The sequence below is a fragment of the Notechis scutatus genome, chromosome 8 (assembly GCF_049901735.1).
Source record: "Notechis scutatus isolate UNSWTSFEM ecotype Mainland chromosome 8, rNotScu1.2, whole genome shotgun sequence".
Lineage (NCBI taxonomy): Eukaryota > Metazoa > Chordata > Lepidosauria > Squamata > Elapidae > Notechis > Notechis scutatus.
The window spans coordinates 19,499,141-19,518,884 of record NC_142016.1 but is presented as its reverse complement, the minus strand read 5'-3'; the positions used below and the strand labels follow the sequence as shown (position 1 = coordinate 19,518,884).

Here is a 19,744-nt window from a genome sequence, read left to right as displayed (position 1 = left end):
AGAGAAATATTTTATGAGTTGACATTAACTTTGAACGGTCACTAAATGAACTGTTGTAAGTTGAGAACTACCTGTACTATCCTTTTTCTAATCAAGTCATTTTTGCCACCTCTGCTCATTCTGTCCTCTTCACCAGCCGTTCCTCTGTCTGGATATTTCTTGTTGATTTTTCAGAGTCTTCCTGTTTTTTGTTCATATTATAATCTCACAGCATATACAAACACAATATTTTGCAACTCTTTTCTAATGGTTTGGCTATTAGTCCAACAAGAAAAATGTTGTTTTGGTTGAATGCTGATTTTAAAGTATTTATCACTGTGTGTATTTGAACCCAAAAATAGTTCCCAAGTGATAGCAAACCAACATAAAACATATAAACGCACAATCCATTCATTCCCTACAAACTGTATCAAAAGTAATCTTTCTCCGATTTTCTTTGGACTTCCCGTGTTGTTCAGCTTAGCTTAGCAAAGGAAAGTTTTAATTCGGAGGATAGGAGGCATTTCAACTAATGTAGAGACTGCTAATACCTTTTCTGCCAATACTTTTTCAATGGCAACAATCTATGTTTTCAGAGGTTTTCATATATTTCATTTCTGTTATTGCTTTCATAGTGATTTTTAATCGGCTTTCTAATTAAAAAAAACCCAATTCTGCAGTTTTTCAATCAGTGATATCTGTTAGATGTAAGAGCTCTTGAATAGCAACCATAAGCAGCTAAGAATATAAGAAGCTACTAAGCTATATAATATAAGAAGCTACTAAGCCATAAGAAGCTACTCTGAAAAAATAAAGAATCAATTCTCAACAAATGAACCAGCAAACATGTAGAAAACTCTTAAAAACATCACTGGCTTCAGCAAACCTCCTTCCCAGGCAGAAGGAAATCAACAACTAGCAGATGACCTGAATGTGTTTTACTGCAGGTTTGAAAAGAAACTACAGCCACCTATCTCCACAACCCACATCTCAAACACACCAACAACAGCCAAGCCTCCTACAACTGACCCCAATCCATTGGGCTCACAACCTCTGGTGATCAAAGAAAAAGAAGTGCAAGATCTAATAAACAGACAGAAGCCAGGAAAAGCACCAGGGCCAGACAAGATAACTCCTTCTTGCTTAAAAGTCTGTGCTGACCAGTTGGCCCCCATCTTCACCCGAATCTTCAATAGATCACTAGAGATGTGCTATGTTCCTTCCTGCTTCAAACGTTCTACCATCATCCCAGTGCCAAAGAAGCCCTCCATCAAGGAACTGAATGACTACAGACCAGTTGCTCTAACATCTGTAGTTATGAAAATCTTTGAAAGGCTTGTGCTGTCCTACCTGAAAACCATCATGGATCCGCTGTTAGATCCCATGCAGTTTGCATACCGAGCAAATAGATCGACAGATGATGCTGTCAACACGGCTCTGCATTACATCCTACAACACCTTGAATCTCCAAATACCTACGCAAGGGTCCTCTTTGTAGACTTCAGTTCAGCATTCAATACCATCATTCCAGACACTCTTCTAAGTAAATTAAACCAACTAGCAGTACCTGAACACACTTGTAAGTGGATCATAAGCTTCCTAACAGAGAGGAAGCAGCAGGTGAAGCTAGGCAGAATCACATCTGATACCTGTACAATCAGCACAGGGGCCCCCCAAGGCTGTGTGCTATCTCCACTTCTCTTGTCCCTATATACCAAGGACTGCATCTCAAACGATCCATCTGTTAAAATACTGAAGTTTGCTGATGACACAACAGTGCTTGGTCTCATTCGAGACAACGATGAATCTGCATACAGACAGGAGGTTATACAACTTGCCTCATGGTGTAACAGGAACAATCTGGAACTGAACACACGCAAAACCGTAGAAGTGGTGGTAGACTTTAAAAGAAAACCTCCCATACTATCACCTCTTACAATACTAGACAACACAGTATCAACAGTAGAGATCTTCAAATTTCTAGGTTCTACTATATCACATGACCTAAAATGGACACCTAACATCAAAAACATCATCAAAAAAGCACAACAAAGAATGTTCTTTCTGGGCCAACTCAGAAAGCTCAAACTGCCCAAGGAGCTGCTGATCCAGTTCTACAGAGGAATTATTGCATCTATCATCTGCACCTCTATAACCATCTGGTTTGGTTCTGCAACCCAACAGGACAGACACAGACTTCAGAGGATAATTAGGACTGCAGAAAAAACAATTACTACCCACCTGCCTTCAATTGAGTCAAAAAGAGGGCTGTGAAAATATTTACAGACCCTCACATCCCGGACATAAACTGTTTCAACTCCTTCCCTCAAAACGACGCTATAGAGCACTGCACACCAGAACAACTAGACACAAGGACAGTTTTTTTCCCAAACGCCATCACTCTGCTAAACAAATAATTCCCTCAACACTGTTCAACTATTTACAAAGTATACACTACTATTACTGTTAATCTTCTCATCACTCCTTATCACCCATCCCCTCCCACTTGACTGTTTCCTAGTAGGATTTGATTGTTGATTGTACCCTATGACTATCATTAAGTGTTGTACATTATGATTCTTGATTCTTAATGAATGTACCTTTTCTTTATGTACACTGAGAGTATTTACACCAAGACAAATTCCTTGTGTGTCCAATCACACTTGGCCAGTAAAGAATTCTATTCTATTCTATTCTATTCTATTCTATTCTATTCTATTCTATTCTATTCTATTCTGTTCTGTTCTGTTCTGTTCTGTTCTGTTCTATTCTATTCTATTCTATTCTATTCTATTCTATTCTATTCTATTCTATTCTATTCTATATTAAAGTACCTTTAGAAAACTGGACCATCATTCCCCAGTTGAAATAATAGAGCAGAATAACAGAGTTGGAAGGGACCTTGAAGCCTACTAGTCCAGTGGTCACCAACCAGTGAGCTGGAGACCATGGTGGGCTGCAAGAAAATTTTGGTGGTCCGCAGAGAAATGCCCCCCCCCAAAGTAATTAATCCAGGCTGTGTGGGAAGACAAGACTGCGCCGCCCACATAGCCTGCCCACCCGCTAGCCCCCACCCTTTGGCCGAGTGCAAACCTTACCTTGAGTAGAGCCATGCGAGCTGGAACTGGAAGGTAAGACCAACGGCAGGGAGGGAAATCCTCCCTGGGGTGGCTTGCTGATATTGGTGGGAAAGTCGGTCCCTATTCCAGAACTGCAGTAGTTACAGGACTGGCCCTTTGGTCATCCCGGAGCAGCTCCTCCAGTCCATGGCACCCGGGTGGAGGAGCAGCTGCTCTGGCATGACCAAAGGGCCAGTCTTGTGACTACTGCAGCTCTGGAATATGGGACCGACTTTCCCACCAACATCAGCCAACCACCGTCAGTCAAAATTCATATTAGTGGTCCAAAGGATTTAAAATTATGAGTTAGGTGGTCCCTGAGGTCCAAAAGGTTGGTGACCCCTGTACTAGTCCAATCTCCTGCACAGACACAAACCTATGCTATTTCAGACAAATGGTTGTCCAATCTCTTCTTAAACACCTCCAGTCTTGGAGCATCCACAATTTCTGGAGACAAGTCTTTCCACTGATTAATTGTTCTCACTGTTCTCAGGAAATTTCTCCTGAGTTCTAGGTTGCTTCTCTCCTTGATTCGTTTCCATCCATTGCTTCTTGTCCTGCCTTCAGGTGCTTCAGAGAATAGGCTGACTCCCTCTTCTTTGTGGAAACCCCTTAGATCAGGGGTGACAAACTCACATCATCACAGCAGCGTCATGTGACATATCAGGACTTTTTGCCCCTTCGCTAAACCAGGCATGGACCTTGCCAGCATGTGATGCATCCGGCCCATGGGCTGGGAATTTGACAACCCTTCCTTAGATATTGGAACACTGCTCTCATGTCATCCCTAGTTCCTCTTTTCATTAAACTAGACATGCCCAATTCCAGCAACCGTTCTTGATATGTTTTAGCCTCCAGTACCCCAAGGAAGGGGCTTCCAAATCATTTCAAAGAAAAATCTGGCATGTTCAATTTCTGCTCCCCCCATGCCTCAAAAATACATTGTGGTCTAAGGACAGGACTTAACTCTTGTCATTTGTTCCTACTTCCAGATGAAGCTTTATTGTGGATGGACTTGCTCAGGTTTTATGGGAAGATGGAGGACATAGGTTAACCTTAATAAACCTGGGCTTCCTTGCATTCTTGCAAAGAGACTTGGCCTCTGCATTTAATGTGATTGATTCTTAAGGGCAAAATGTTTTGAGGGTAAAGATGATCATTGAAGCAAGATACCCAGGTTGAAGAGCTATCTTCTGGCTTCAGTACTGCTTTTTTCACAGTTCAGCAGGTGCCCAGGAAAGGCATCCCAAAAAAATTAAAAAGAATATAGTTTGGAAAGTTACATTAAAAAAAAACCACACCTGTTTGTAGTCATTATGTTTAATGGTCTCTTAGATACATGCCCACTTTTGTATGGAAGGAGGAAGAGGCCAAAGTAGGGGAAGAAGAATTTTTATACACATTCTGCATACTTAGGGAAATTGCTTGTTAAACTCTGGGCAAATTATAAAATGACAGTGAATGTGGATTTTCCTCCCTCCCTCTTTCTTTCTCTGTTTAGTTCACAGAGATAAAATTGATGGTACCTTGCAACAATGACAAAAAGCAGCTTCAGGCTACAATACAAACCTGAGCCGTTACATTACAACCATGGATATTCAAGCCACATTGTTTTAAGTAATGTAAAGCTAAAAGTTCCCCTTGCACATACATGCTAGTTATTTCTGGCTCCAGCAGGCAGTGCTCATCTCTGTAACAAAGCCGAAGAGCCAGTGCTGTCCGAAGACGTCTCCGTGGTCATGTGGCCGGCAGGACTAAACGCTGAAGGTGCACGGAACGCTGTTACCTTCCCACCAAAGGCGTCTCTATTTTTCTACTTGCATTTTCACGTGCTTTCGAAGCTGGGACAAGGAATGGGAGCTCACTCCTGTTACACTACGCTAGGGATTCAAACAGTTGAACTGCCAACCTTCCTGTCAGTGTCTTAGCCACTGAGCCACCGCATTTTAAGTACAACCCTAGAAAACGGTGTTAAAGTGTTTATAGCTAAAAAATTTTAGAGCGTTAGCAATGTGAAGCTTCTCCTAACAACCTTCAAGTTAATATAGTACCCAAATGTAATTCAAATGCAATAGACTATTCTTTAATCACCATTTGCAATTGGAAGACATAGCCTACAAAATATAGGCAAATAGCCCACAATAAAGGTGTTCTGTTTTCATACACCAAGCTCCGGAAATACGTGGAGTCCATAAATGTTGCAGAAAGCAGGTGGATATCATACTCTACTTGTGGCAAATAAAACCATTAATCAAATTATAAGGCAGGCAGGATAAAGAAACCTCTATAAATGTTTCTAGGTTAAAACAAACAATCTGTCATCACAAGCATATGATATCAAATATTTGTTTGTTAATGCAATGAAACCTCGCAATAAAATGCCTTCTGTATTGAATCTGCAGGAAAAACAATGTGCTGTGTATTGCCTGGTCTTGGCTATGAAAATATATTATCGCATTAATTGGCTGGAAGACATATGTTTGTGCAATATATCTGAAAGATAATGAGCCGGCATTCATATATAGTAAATACCATATTCTTCCATTGGCTCAGAAAACAAATCTGTTCTGTTTTCCTGTAAAAGGGAAAAGCCTAGCATTGTTAGTAAAATGGCTTGAGTCCTTCTCTGTTTGCTGCTGATCTTAGATGTTTCATTGGAGCTGTCAGTTATGTTGCCATGAACATTGTACCCGATAAAACCCAAGAAGTTGAGATACCAATGGTAAAAAAAGAATAAGTCAATATTCCATTTCAGACCAATGGGCAGTTGTGGGTGGAAATTTCTCCAGAATGGAAGGCATTTCTTACCTGTTCTTTATCTGACCAGTGGGAAAGGACATGCTTTGGACTGTGTAAAGGGGGCATGATTGTGCTCTCCCAACAAACCCCTCCCTTCTAGGAAAACGAATCAAGGATGGAAACTAATGAAGGAGAGAAACAACCTAGAACTAAGCAGAAATTTCCTAACTGTGAGAACAATCAACCAGTGGAACAGCTTGCCTTCAGAAGATGTGGGTGATCCATCACTGGAGGCTTCCAAGAAGAGACTGGATGACCACGTCTGGAATAGTTTAGGTTCTCCTGCTTGAGCAGTGGTTTTCTGTCCTGTCTCATGAGGTGGATTTGTGGCTATGCAGATGCAGATAGATAATTCCACAAAACATCCATAACAAAGTACATTTATTGGTACATCAGGTATCTTCATAACTCACATTTGTGATGAAGCTCTTCTATAATGACCAATCCTTTGTATATCATCATTGCAGAGTAAAAAATGGTTCTTTTCCTAACCCATCACGTACCGATAGAAAGAAAAGCTGTTATCAGTCCATGAGTGCAGGTAAGAATGGAGGGAAACCTCCCTCAACCCCTCGAGGATCAATTTAGTGATCAACCAGGATTACAGATGTGGCCACGTGACATGAACTACATTTCTCAGGATACCTTTAACTGCATTTCCCATGATGCATTCCCTTAAGGGGACAGCTCACAATTCCTAAGTAACTATCCCAAATCCCATAGACTGGCTGGGACAGCACAAGTGGTTTGGACCAGGAGACCTCAAAGGTTCCTTCCAACTCTGCTATTCTGTTATTATGGGGGTTTTAGTGGTTTAGATAGGTTTTTAGTCCAGCACCTTAACTCTACAACACACTGGCTCTCATATAAATTTATCATATAAACAAATAAAAATTTAATTAACCTGCTAAATCAAATCTCTGGACAAACGACTTAAGGGGAAAGACCCAAGAAATTCAGTTTACATCTGAAAGATATAACACTGGAACACCATTTTCAGGTTTTGAAATCAGTTCACAGTGCGACTTGTGTCCTAATCAGAAGTGGTATTCAACAGGTTCTGACCAGTTCTGGAGAACTGGTAGAAGAAAGTTTGAGTCGTTCAGAGAACTGGTAGCGGACATTTTGAGTAGTTCAGAATACCACCTCTGACTGGCCCTGCCCCCATCTATTTCCTGCCTCCCAAGTCCCAGCTGATTGGCTGGGTCTCCTTTTGTTGCCCTGCACAGGAGAATGGAGCTGGAAAGCAGGTTAGTGGGGTGGGGAGGGAATGGGGATTTTGCAGTATCTTTCCCCTGCCATAACCACCAAGCCACACCCATAGAATTAGTAGTAAAAAAATTTGAATCCCACCACTGGTCCTAAGCCATTAGTGATGAAGCTTTGGGTGAAATGTAAATAGCTGGCCTGTATATTTATCTCTATTTATTTAGCTCTATTTCCTCATCAGTCTCATTACTTATTTGCAGAAGGAACAGGAAAAAAAATACAGATGGGGAAAAGGTCTGTATTGCAATATAAAAACAAGAAATTAATCATAGACAAAAAAAAAAGCAGAGCTACTAAGCCCTTCAAAACATCCTAAGTAAAACCAAAAAACCCAGCAGCCCCAGAGGAGGAAAAAAAAAAAAAAAAAGAGCCATCTACAACATGCAGTGTAATGACTACAACAGCCACTACGTAGCACGAATGGGCAGAAGAGTGGCAGAACACATCCATGAACAACAACTAGCAGTCAGAAGGCATGTTTAAGATGTGTGTATTTCAATTCCCCAGGCCTTTCAAATCATCCTTTGTAGGCATTGCAGATTTTTTTTTTTTTTTTAAGTTGGTCAGTTGAACAGCATGAAGTACATCTTAGTTCCTGGAAAAAATGTCTAGACCAATTGCACAAAACAGGGAAGGAAATAAAAAAAAGTTGTTACCAGGGGTGGGAAGCTGCCGGTATAACAACCGGCTTGGGGATCACGTGTTTCGCGCACTGTGTGCACGTGGACAACAATGCAAAAATCCTTACCTGCTATGTTCCTTCGGAGGAGTAACAAAGTTGAGGAGTGGCAATCCGCTCTTCTCTGCTGGTCAGCTGGGACGATAAAGGATAATATAGCGCAGGGGTGGGCATACAGTTCGCTCCCAGCTGATCTTTGGAGCTAGGGGTCCGCTCAAACCGGTCCGAACTGACAGAATCCCACACCTGGTTGTTACCTTCTTGTTGCCAGAGGCAACCCATTCAGTAGCTTTCTTTACTTTAGAAAGAGCATATACAGTTAAAATGGCCTGCGTGTTGCATATCATGTGATTTAGAGTTATGGGGAGAACTCCTTTATCTTGTGGTCTAGAAAAGTCAACTGACCTAGCTTATTTATTTTATTTATTTATTTGATTTGTCAATCACTTACAAGATAATAGGTATAAGTATAAACATGAGTAAGAATACAGGAAGTAGGTAGGAATAAATGGGGAAAATTAGACTGGGACGGGAGGCACAACTGTGCACTTATGCACGCCCTCTTAGGAATGGGATGAGGTCAATAGTGGTTAGTTTGAGGTTAAAGGAGTGGGGGTTAAAGGATGTAACAACAGAGTCAGGTAGTGCATTCCAGGCATTGACCACTCTGTTGCTGAAGTCGTACTTTCTGCAATCAACTTTGGAGCGGTTTACTTTGAGTTTGTATCTGTTGTGTGCTCTTGTATTGTTGCGGTTGAGGCTGAAGTAGTCATTGACTGGTAGGATATTGTAGCAGATAATTTTGTTTACTATGCTTAGGTCCAACCGTAGGCAGTGTAGTTCAAATTTTTTCAAGCCCAAAATTTCAAGCCTGATGATATAGGGTATTCGTTGTGAGCAGAGGAGTGTAGTACTCTTCTCATGAAATACTTCTGGACTCGCTGTTGTATTAATGTCCGATATACAGTGTGGATTCCAGACTGATGAGCTGTATTTGAGTTGTGCAGTATCATGTGCACAATATTATATTATATTATAGCTGTGCAGTATCACGTGAACACACCAGCTGTGGCTTGTTGAGCCAGCTTGGAGTTTATGTCCATGCAAATGTGTGATTCTTGAGAAGAGTGAACAATTGTCCTATTTTGACAACGTGTTTGCATTCCTAGAATGAGCAGAAGGGAGAAAAATGTTAAGATAACATCTGTTGTCCTCTTCCTGACCTCTGTATTCAAACTTTTGGTTTCCACTGGTTGGAAACCTTGAAGAGGAAAAAGGGTCTGGCGTGGAAGAAGATACAACAGGCACAAGGGGCAGAGAGGTGGCGATATACAGTACTATCAGTCTGCTACCAACGCAAATATTTAGAAACATGGCAGGCAGCAAGGATAATTGCAAGGAATCTGCTTAGAGAAATGCCATCAGGCTGGGAAAAATAGTTTTGTAATTTGGAGCCTGGCCATGTTGTGTCCCACAGATTTGTGGATCAAGAGTCATTGTGAGGGGTCCTTGAGGCCCGCTGAGCTTGAGGCCTGGGATGACTGCAGAGATTTCATTACCCTAACTAGGCAACATCATTGGGGCCATTATTTAGAAAGTCATTATTTAGAAAAGAGCCAGGAGGGTTGTACTCTGAGATATTCAAGACCCCATTGAGCAAAACGAGCAGAAGGGTACCCCAAACCAAACAGAACTGGCTTATACCATTTTAAGCAAGTGATGCCATACCTATGCCTTTTAAAGAAAGACTTCCCCATGTAACCAGATAACGATAACAGATAATCAGAGTTGGAAGGGATCTTATAGGTCATCTAGTCCAACACCCCTCCCTCCTCTCTGTGGCAGCCTCTCAAATATTGGAAGACTGCTATCCTGTCTTCCCTGGTCCTTCTCTTCACAAGACTAGCCAAGCCCAGTTCCTGTAAGCATTCTTCATATATTTTGGTCTCCAGTCCCCTGATCATCCTGGTTACTCTACTCTGCACTTTTTCTAGAGTCTCAGCATCTTTTTTTATAATGTGGTGACCAAAACTGGATGTAGGACTCTAGGTATGGCCTTACTAAGGGTTATAGAGTGGTATTAGTACCTCACTAATCTAGATTGTATCCCTCTGTTAATGCAATTTAGGATTGCATTGGCTTTTTTTGGCTGCTGCTGCGCACTGCTGGCTCCTATTTAGATTTTTGTCCACTAAGACTCCAAGATCCCTCTCACAGTTACTGCTATTGAGCCTGGTTTCGTCCAGTGATAAGGAACCTCTCCTCCTTCTCTCTATTCTAGATTTTTCTTCCCTGCACTCAAAACATCTGGTAGTAACCACAGACCGTGATAAAAAAAAAACAAAAAAAAAAAACAAAAAAAAAAAAAAAAAAAAAAAAAAAAAAAAAAAAAAACAAAAAAAAAAAAAAAAAAAAAAAAAAAAAAAAAAAAAAAAAAAAAAAAAAAAAAAAAAACCCCCAAAAAAAAAAAACCCCACACAAAAAAAAAAAAAAAAAAAAAAAAAAAAAAAAAAAAAAAAAAAAAAAAAAAAAAAAAAAAAAAAAAAAAAAAAAAAAAAAAAAAAAAAACCCCCCCAAAAAAAAAAAAAAAAAAAAAACCAAAAAAAAAAAAAAAAAAAAAACCCACCCCCCCCACAAAAAAAAAAAAAAAAAAAACCCCCCCAAAAAAAAAAAAAAAAAAAAAAAAAAAAAAAAAAAAAAAAAAAAAAAAAAAAAAAAAAAAAAAAAAACCCACAAAAAAAAAACAAAAAAAAGGCAACTACCTTAATTCAATGGAATTCAATATCTAAATCAACTTTACACTTTACATAAAAGAACAAGGCCCCCCCAAACCAAGCCCCCCCCCCGCCCGCCCCCCCCCCCCCCCACGGGAAAAAAAAAAACCCAACCCCCCCCCCCCCCCCCCGCCCCCCCCCCCCCCCCCCCCCCCCCCCCCGGCCCCCCCCCCCCCCCCCGCCCCCCCCCCCCCCCCCCCCCCCCCCCCCCCCCCCCCCCCCCCCCCCCCCCCCCCCCCCCCCCCCCCCCCCCCCCCCCCCCCCCCCCCCGAAACCCCCCCCCCAACCCACAACCCCCCCCACCCCCCCCCCCCCCCCCCAACCCCCCCCCCCCCAACCCCCCCCCCCCCCCCCCCCCCCCCCCCCCCCCCCCCCCCCCCCCCCCCCCCCCCCCCCCCCCTTTGTTGATTTTTTTCCATTTTTATTCACTTTTTTTTTCTAACAAGCATGTTCTTACACAAAGCTCTCTTTCAACCTTCTGTTTGTTCCCTCTAATATGTAGTACATTTTAACAGCAATTCTTTGCTGGGATTGTTATATCAATTGTAATATATCATTATTATTATTGTTTTATATCAAGTTTTTTATTTTTTATATTTACAAACATATCAATGCGTGAACAGAGTGTCATACATTTTGATACAAATAAAATAGTATTAATCATATTTATTTCATTTAACAAGCTTATATACTAGTAATAATAATAATATTACTATTAAAATATGTGTATTATTACTAGTAATAATACACATATTTTTGTTAAATTATAATCTTTCATTATTTAACTATTGTATTTCAATATGTCATTATGCCAATCCCCCTATTCTAAGTATCACATCTTTTAATACAAATAAACTATTATTAATAATATTTATTACATTTAGCGCACTTATATAATTCTAATAATAATGTTCTTTATTTGATTATTCAATATTTCAGTATAGCAATAGCAATAGCACTTAGACTTATATATCGCTTTATAGTGCTTTACAGCCCTCTCTAAGCGGTTTACAGAATCAGCCTATTGCCCCCAATAATTTGGGTCTTCATTTTGCCCACCTCGGAAGGATGGAAGGCTGAGTCAACCTTGAGCCTGGTGGGGTTTGATCTGCCAAATTGTAGGCAGCTGGCTGCAGCAGAAGTAGCTTGCAATACTGCACTCTAACCACTGCGCCACAGAGGCTCCTATATGTTATATAAACATATAAATATGTTATCCTTATGTCAATCACCATATTCTGCATGTCATACATTTAATACAAACAAAGTATTTTTAATTATATTTGTTACATTTAGCAAACGTACACATATTCAAGTTTCAAAATATCATTACTGTCCTTGGGTCTCTCACTGGTGGGCCTCTGATTAAGATATTTAAAAAACCTAAGCAGATCTCATAAATTTGAAGTCTGCCTTGCCTATGATATTTTGTGTTTTTATAGTAAAGACTTGTAAACCTCCCTGAGGCCATATTTGGTGAAAGACCAAAGCAGAGAGGGAGCAATGCATGAAGGAATGAAAAATAATGACAAACTCTAATGTAGATTCTTCGAACTACAGGAATTTTAATATCCAGACTCCAGTCCAGAAAGAAGAGGAGGTAATTTAAAAGAAAGCCCAAGAAGAAATGTGGGTGAGAATTGTAGATTCCTACTAGACAACCCTTGAACTTTTTGGTTATTTCAAAGATATTTCCTTGTCTAGTGAAATAGAATGACCACAGGCAGGCAACTTTTTGCTGGCTTCCCCATTGACTTTCCATGTAAGGAAGATGGCAGGGACCAGTGGCGAGATTCAAAAAAATTTTTTTACTACCAGTTCTGTGGGCCTGGCTTGGTGGGCGTGGTGTGGCTTGGTGGGCGTGGCTTGGTGGGTGTGACAGGGGAAGAAAACTGTAAAATCTCCATTCCCACTCCACTCCAGGGAAAGGATACTGTAAAATCCCATTTCCCTCCTCACTCCTGGGGGAAGGTTATTGCAAAATCCCATTCCCTCCCCACCCCACTAACTTGCTTTCCAGCTCCGTTCTCCTGTGCAGGGCAACAAAAGAAGTCCCAGCCGATCAGCTGGGACTCAATGGGAGGCAGAGAATAGATGGGGGCGGAGCCAGTCAGAGGTGGGATTTGCCGGTTCTCTGAACTACTCAAAATTTCCTCTACCAGTTCTCCAGAACTGGTCAGAACCGGCTGAATACCACCTCTGGCAGGGACCATTGGATATGATGAGCAGTGAAGCGACCACAGCTTTGCCAAATTTCAATCCCACAAGGATCATGGGTCCTGGGTTTAGCATGCATTCAAAATTTAGCCCAATTTAAGGTACATTGATTCAGAAATTGTTGCCCTATTTGTGGACTTCAATTCCCAGCATTTCTCACCAGTAAGCTGGCTGCAGAATGCTGGGAATTGAAGTTCATCTATCTTAAAGTTCAGCCAGGTTCAGAAACACAAATTTAAACAGGATGTGTGAAGGAGATGGGGTTACCATCCTAGTGAGAATATTATTTATTTGCATCTCCAAGTAATAAATCATGGGAAAGAAACTCAGTATAATCACATGGTGTAGGAGAGATAAAAAAACAGGAGCCTGAATGTAAACAGACAAATCACAGAGCATTCTTGCTTAGTTTTAACTTTCCATTCCAGCTTGTAAAGCTTCATGAGTACATGGCCCCTATTTTTAAAAAGATTTTTGTCAGAAATCTTCTCTTTTAATCCGCCATCCTTCGTTTTCACCTGCTGCTCCAGAGACACTGATCAACTGTTCTAGAGATTCAGGTCAGCTGTAATGGATCAAGTGAGTGAATTTTCTTTTCCCTGGTTCTTTATTGGGATGTGGGTATTTTCCACTGTTACTCCAAGGAATTTTTATCTTCTTAACAGCAAAAACGAGAGAGCTACTCTTAAGCTTAATGGCAGAATAAGCATTTCAACCTGCTTCTCCCAGTCTGAGGCACTTTAATCATTTCTTATGTTCATATTATGTTCATAGTCTCTTTGTGTTGGGACAGATAGACAGATATAGAGGGACAGACATAATATCCATCTTCCTAAGTGTTTGCTTGTTGTCTAATAAGTCTTTCTGTTAGGTGAGGACATTTTAACTTGTGTCATTATGTAAAAAGTTTAACCCTCCCCCTTTCCTATAATCCATGGCTGTCAAACTCGGTCACCTAACTTATAGTGACGTATCGCAACATTTTTTTGCCTTTACGGAGCCAGAGTGGGTGTAGCCTTCATGTGATCCATTCAGCCTGCAGCCACCATTTTGACAGGTCTGCATTCTCTATCATGAGTGACTCACTACGTTTCACATACATTCCTCAATGTATTCTTGCTTCTATTGAAGCAAGTACATTAACCCCAAGAGACATACAAGATATGTAAATGCTTAAAGTATCTTTCCATTTCGGTATATGGCCAATGGTGGATCTCCATGTAGCTTAAAAACTGTACTCCTGCGATAAAAAAACCTGTGATAAATCTACCAGCCTTTCACATCAGGATATAATAGCAATAGCACATAGACTTATATACCTCTTTATACTGCTTTACAGCCCTCTCTAAGTGGTTTACAGAGTCACCATGTTGCCCCCAACAATCTGGGTCCTCATTTTACCCACCTCAGAAGGATGGAAGGCTGAATCAACCTTGAGCCTGCTGAGATTCGAGCTGCCAAATTTCAGGCAGCCAGCAGTCAGCAGAAGTAACCTGCAGTACTGCCCTCTTTTCACTGCACCACCATGGCTCATATAACCTATTCCTCTGACCATAAAGTACTTCAAGCTTCCTATTCGAATTCTTTAAAAAGAGCACCAAATTAATAGCCAATAGGTCCTTCCTTCCTTCATCAGCTGAATTTCTCTCTCTCTCTTCTCTCTTCCACCTCTCTCTCCCTCCCTCCCTTCCTCTCTCTCTCTCAGGAGAATTCATCATCTTTCTATACTTCCAGCAAGGGAGATGATTGTCAGACTAGGCGGGACACATGCCCAAAAATAGCCTCAAGCAAAGCAAGGTTTCTCATTTTCTTTAGAACTAGGAATACTAATCGAAGCTGTCTTGCATATTCTTATAAGGCCACACACACACACACACACCAAAAAAAATGGTTGATGGCAAAGAATCTACCATTGCTACTAATCTGAATAACAAAAAGAGGAGTAAATTACAGATGGCTGATGCCAGAAGGCCTCTTGTTCACCTGGCAGGAACAAAGATACAGAATTGACACAGTTGAAAAAGCTGAGCTATTCTACTTAGAATATTTCAGAGGAAAGGAGGAAGAAGCTAGAAAGGAAGAGTCACTAATTGAATTCCAAGAGGAGTGTATAGCAGTAATTGAAAAAGAGAAAGAAGAAGGTGCAGTAGGTGGTGTACCCAGAGAGCAGCGAGAATTAAGACCTACTAGAGCAATAAAAACCCCTCACAAAGCTTAACATGGATGAAAGAAAATTGATTACGAATAACATAAATGGATTTAACTTGGCTACTAAAAGAAGGAAAGTATTTCATAAACTAGAGAAATTAAAATTTGATATAATTTGCTTACAAGAAGTACATATTAGAAAAACAACAACAATTTTTGCAGAATTAATTTACACAGATGACGATGGAAGGATTTTGATGGTGGAAATAATGGACAATAATGTTAAAACACTTTTAATTGCAATTTATGCTCCGAATGATAACCAAGAAGAATTTTACAGGAAATTACATATGAAAATAATTGAACTGGACTATGCTAATATTTGTATGGTGGGAGATCTTAATGGAATAGTTAATGATTGGTTGGACTACAAAATGCAGAAATCAACAAAGAAAGCTAGAAAGATATTACCAAAATCTTTCTTTCGAATAACAGAAGAATTCAACTTAAAAGATGCATGGAGAGAGAGAAATGTGGAGAGTAAGCAATAACTAATTGATTCTAACTGTCTTCCTCCTTGTTCTCCTTTTCCTCAAACATTATCAAAAACAACAAAATGTGTCATGCAATGATCAGGCAAACTAAACACATTCTGCTCCAAATAAGACAGCACCTCTCTTATCTTTCTTTCTTTTTTCATGCCTTCCTTTCTCAAAAGGAAAAAAAAACAGGGAAAGGACTTCCACTGGGAAGTGGGAAACTTACTATACTATGTCCAAGAGAATGTTTTTGTCCTATTTTAGGAGTTGGTTGAAGGAATTCTTTGCAGAAAACTTTGGCGTTGGACCCACTGGATTAATTATATGGTTTGCTATCTTTATTTGTGAGAAAGACACATACTACCAAATTAAATAGAATGACACAAAGATATAGGCCAGCCGTTTCTTAAACAGGGTGATGGACTAAGAGATCAAGAAGTGGACAATTGTCTTGTGATTGTCACTTTAAAAATGTAAAGATGCAATCGTAGGAACTATACCGATTGTTTTAATAAAATCCAATTGAATTTATCATTGTGCAAGCCTTATCACTTCTTTGTCCTTTCTCCTCTTATCTTTGTATGGTATCCTTAACACATCACACAGGACACCTTGTGGCCCTTGGCCTGAAAAAAATCCATAACTAGGATCAAATGATATTATGTTGGGAAAATACACTCAAAAGTGTATTTTAACTAGAAGTATTCAACCACATGAAATGAAACCTTAGTTTTCTGCTAAGAATGTCAACACTCTTGCAAAGAACTATTATTTTAATCTGAAAATGGAAGTTCTTTTGTGAGAGGCAGCAATGGTGGTAGAAGAGGTGACCACCAATCCTGTCTGGGTCTGGAACAGTGGTGGCATTTTAAAAAATTTACTACTGGTTCAATGGGCGTGGCTTGGTGGGCGTGGCTGGGGAGGTTACTGCAAAATCCCATTCCCTCCCCACCTCACTAGCCTGCTTTCCAGCTCCATTCTCCTGTGCAGGGCAACAAAAGAAGACCCAGCCTATCAGCTGGGACTCGGGAGGCAGAGAATAGATGGGGGTGAGGCCAGTCAGAGGCGGTATTTGCCGGTTCTCCAAACTACTTAAAATTTCTGCTACTGGTTCTCCAGAACCTGCTGAATACCACCTCTGCTCTGGAAGCTAATTGAGGATAGATTTAATAAGCATTTGGGTGGAGACCACAAGAGAATCCCAGAATCCCAGACTAAATTACAAAGTTAGAAAGGCAACCTAGAAGGAAACAGTAGCATATTATCTTCCATCTTCCAAGTAAATAGAATAGATATTTTCTTAAGCATCAAGAATAAAATTTAATGGCATTCTTACCTTTCAGTTGGAACCCTAACAAAGAGGTCTCCATCCTCAAATATGTACTGTTTTCCTTCTCTTTCCAATTTTTCATGTGTTGCTATTGGTTATCAACTCATACGTTTGCCAGAGCAGCAAGAAGCCATCCATTGTTCTGAGAGACGCTCTCCATTCCTTCTTTGAAATATGTCCTTAAGCCTTTCCCTCCAATACAACATTGCAGATCTTTTTCTCATCTTTTCATCAACCATCAGGCAGGACAAATCAGCAGTGTGTGCTTTATTGAATGCAATTATGTATAAGTGGAAGGTTTTCGATTTGATATTCAGCAGGGACATTCTCTCAATTGTACTTGTAATATTGCTTTGAGCCCTGGGAAATTCAGCTAATGTTGTAGAGGAGAAATAAAAAAAAAATCCAAGGAGTTAATAAGTTTGGAAACTGGTTGCATCTGGTTGCATTCAGACTTTGGAAGACTCTATATTTTCTATTGTTATGAAACACCACATAATCAATATATTTCAGGGAGTGGTAATGGTTTCGCCCTCTTTGTTCCCCTCCTGCATTTAATAAGAGTACATGCTGTGTTCACCTTGTATCTTCATATCGAATAGGGAACTCAGTACTCACACTGGAGAGAAACAGTCTCCACAAACAGTTCCACACTGAGCAATTTGCTATCTATCTCATACAATGACTTGAGTGGTTTACAACAATCCATAAATGATTAAAAACTAAGGTATGCTTCTCTCGAGGAGCCAGATCAAACATCCTCACAGCTGGACCACATCCCATCCTAGGTCAATGCTTGGATGAAGAGCCAGACCTTCACAGCTCTCTGGAAGGCTAAAACGATAGGTCTCTCTCTGATCTAATATGGGAGGCTGTTCTAAAGGGTTGGGGTGGACAAGAAAATAACAGATAATCAGAGTTGGAAGAGATCTTATAGGTCATCTAGTCAACCCCCCCGCCCAAGTGGGAGACCCTACACCATTTCTGACAGATGGCAGTCCAATCTCTTCTGGAAAGTCTCAAGTGATGAAGCTCCCACAACTTCCGAGGGCAACTTCTGTTCCATTGGTTGATTGTTCTCACTATCAGAAAGTTTCTCCTTATTTCCAGGTTAAATCTCTCCTTGTTCAGTTTCCATCCATTATTCCTTGTCTGGCCTACAGGCACTTTGTACCTGCAAGGTCTCATCAGATGGCAATATGCATATCGAATCACCCCATCTTAGAAACGGTGGTGGCGCATACCATATGTGATGGACCTGCCCCAAGGCAAAAAAAAAAAAAAAAATTGGATGAAAATACATACAGGGTTAGAGAAAATGATAAAGCAGCATATAGATTTAATGCCAGAAATATTTTTGTTAGGTATTTTGCCAGAAAAAAATATAATAAAGGGAATGTATATTTAATACTGCATGTTTTGACGGCAGCAAGAATGGTAGTTGCACAACATTGAAAAAATGAGGAAACTCCTTCAGATGTAAATATAATAATAATTTTAAAAAAGATTAGAGTGTGCGGAAATTGATAGGTTAAGATATATATATATATAAAGATAAAGGATAAAGAAGACACAGAATATTTTTAACTTAGGATTTATTTTAACAATGGTTAGATTACAAAAGTAGAAATTGGAAATTGGAAGAATACTATTATATACAAGTAAAGAATATTATTATTACTATTATTATGTACATGTAAAACTAGCTTGATACCTTTCCTTCACTACAATACTATGTGGTTGGCCTTAGTTTTTGGGGAGGAAAATAAGGAAAAAGAAATTCTGCCTCTGCCTACCAGCATCCATCAGTATTCATCTGGCTAGCGTCCTGTCAGTGTGTGAGAGAGTTGAGGGCTATTTGGAAATGGAAACAATATTTGCTGTGTGAGCAAGAAGGAGACAGCAAGGAGCCTGGGCGTGGCTTAGCTCAACTGTTCTGTACTAAAGCTGCTTACTGCTATGAAACTAAAACTGAAACTCTTCTTCTCTGCTTGTGTTTTGCATTTGGAAGAATTTCTTTTCAGGTGGGGAGGGGGAGTAGAACTCCTTAGCATCAGAGCGTGTTGATAATAATATACAAAATACTAATGCTCTGATGGTCAATTCCAAAAATCCTTTCTTTAGTGACCTAGAAGCCAAGAGCTAGAAGACATACGTGTCAAATTTCAAGTTAGTAGGCTTTACAGTTCTGGAGATTCCGTGATGATGCATCAGTGGTATTTTACTTTTATGTATATAGATGACTCAGACAATACATTGTCTGTTAAATACTTATATATGTTAACGAAAAATGTATGAATATTTATACATTCTTAAGACTCTTCTTAAGCTGAAATTCAGCTCTTACCCAAGGTCAAAACGTTCAGCCTTCTCTGGGGGTTGTGGAGTTTCAAATGGTTTTTCTTAGTTTATCAAAGGCTGCAAAGCAATTGGATGAAACAGACAGGTGGCTTTTGAACTCTGCATTTTGGTAACAGATAAGCAGCATGTGGAAATGTTGAGTGGTTCTCTGAAACAGAGTGACCTGAAAACTCATTGTATCCTGAATCTTCTTCCCGCTTCCTGGTATTTATTTATTTTTTTATAAACCATTTAGGCCACTGCATTTAATCCCAGGTTCGATGGGATTTGATTTAATTTAAGCATCCTAGACGGATGGCTGCCTACTCCGTATCTTGATGCAATCTAATGAAAAGATGCTCAGCACACTTCTGGATAATCAGTTTCACCATCTGTCGATTCTTAGAAGCGTTTTCCAATGTTCAGTTGGCAGACTGCCTTCTGGTGACTTTAATAATCCACTATTCTGTGATGTGAAATTGGTTCGAATACACGTTATCTAATTTTTTTATTTTATTTATTTATTTTTGTCAATTGCTTATAAGATAAAA

At 40.0% G+C, this 19,744-nt stretch overlaps 2 long non-coding RNA genes across 5 annotated transcripts in view; one reads left to right on the top strand and one right to left on the bottom strand.

Moving 5' to 3' along the window:
• Window positions 1–19,744, top strand: part of LOC113425922 (uncharacterized) — a 169,035-nt gene that overhangs the window by 78,562 nt on the left and 70,729 nt on the right. The window contains exon 5 of one of the 4 annotated variants that reach the window (XR_015750508.1): window positions 14,740–14,751. The exons of the other annotated variants lie outside the window; for them this stretch is intronic. This is a non-coding gene — a long non-coding RNA (uncharacterized LOC113425922). Of the gene's footprint in view, window positions 1–14,739; window positions 14,752–19,744 lie in introns of those variants that run through there. 4 annotated transcript variants of the gene reach the window in all.
• Window positions 6,262–9,640, bottom strand: LOC148129929 (uncharacterized). Its single transcript, XR_015750494.1, has 2 exons — window positions 7,889–9,640; window positions 6,262–7,854 (listed from the first exon to the last, which is right to left on the bottom strand). It is a non-coding gene; the product is annotated as an uncharacterized LOC148129929 (long non-coding RNA).